Raw genomic sequence first — 427 nt, forward strand, 5'->3', positions numbered from 1 at the left:
GCTCATCCGCGCCTCGACGCGGATCCCTTTTGGCGGGGCGGGGCGGGGCGCGATGGGATGGGATGCGCGGCATCCCGGTTGTCCCCGGGGGATGCTGGCGCTGCCTGCACGGGGGCGCGGAGCAGGAGGGATCCTCTTTGACGTCAAGCGCCCATAATATAATGATCGCTCGTTCATATCCGGGTCCCCGGGCGGCTCCCCCGGGCCGCGCTCGGCCGCGCTCGGCCGCGCAGTGAGGGGAGGCGGGTCGGGCAGGGCAGGGCAGGGCAAGGCAGGGCAGGGCAGGGCAGGGCAGGGCAGGGCAGCGCGGCCGCCCGGAGGTGCCCGGCGGCGGCGGCAGCGGGGCCGGCGAGCGCAGCATGCCCGCCGCCTCAGACGCGCCTGCCTCCCGCCGCCGCTGCTGCTGCTGCTGCTGCCGCTGCTGCCC

The sequence above is a fragment of the Neopelma chrysocephalum genome, unplaced genomic scaffold (assembly GCF_003984885.1).
Source record: "Neopelma chrysocephalum unplaced genomic scaffold, ASM398488v2 Primary Assembly neopelma1_149, whole genome shotgun sequence".
NCBI classification, from domain to species: Eukaryota; Metazoa; Chordata; class Aves; order Passeriformes; family Pipridae; genus Neopelma; species Neopelma chrysocephalum.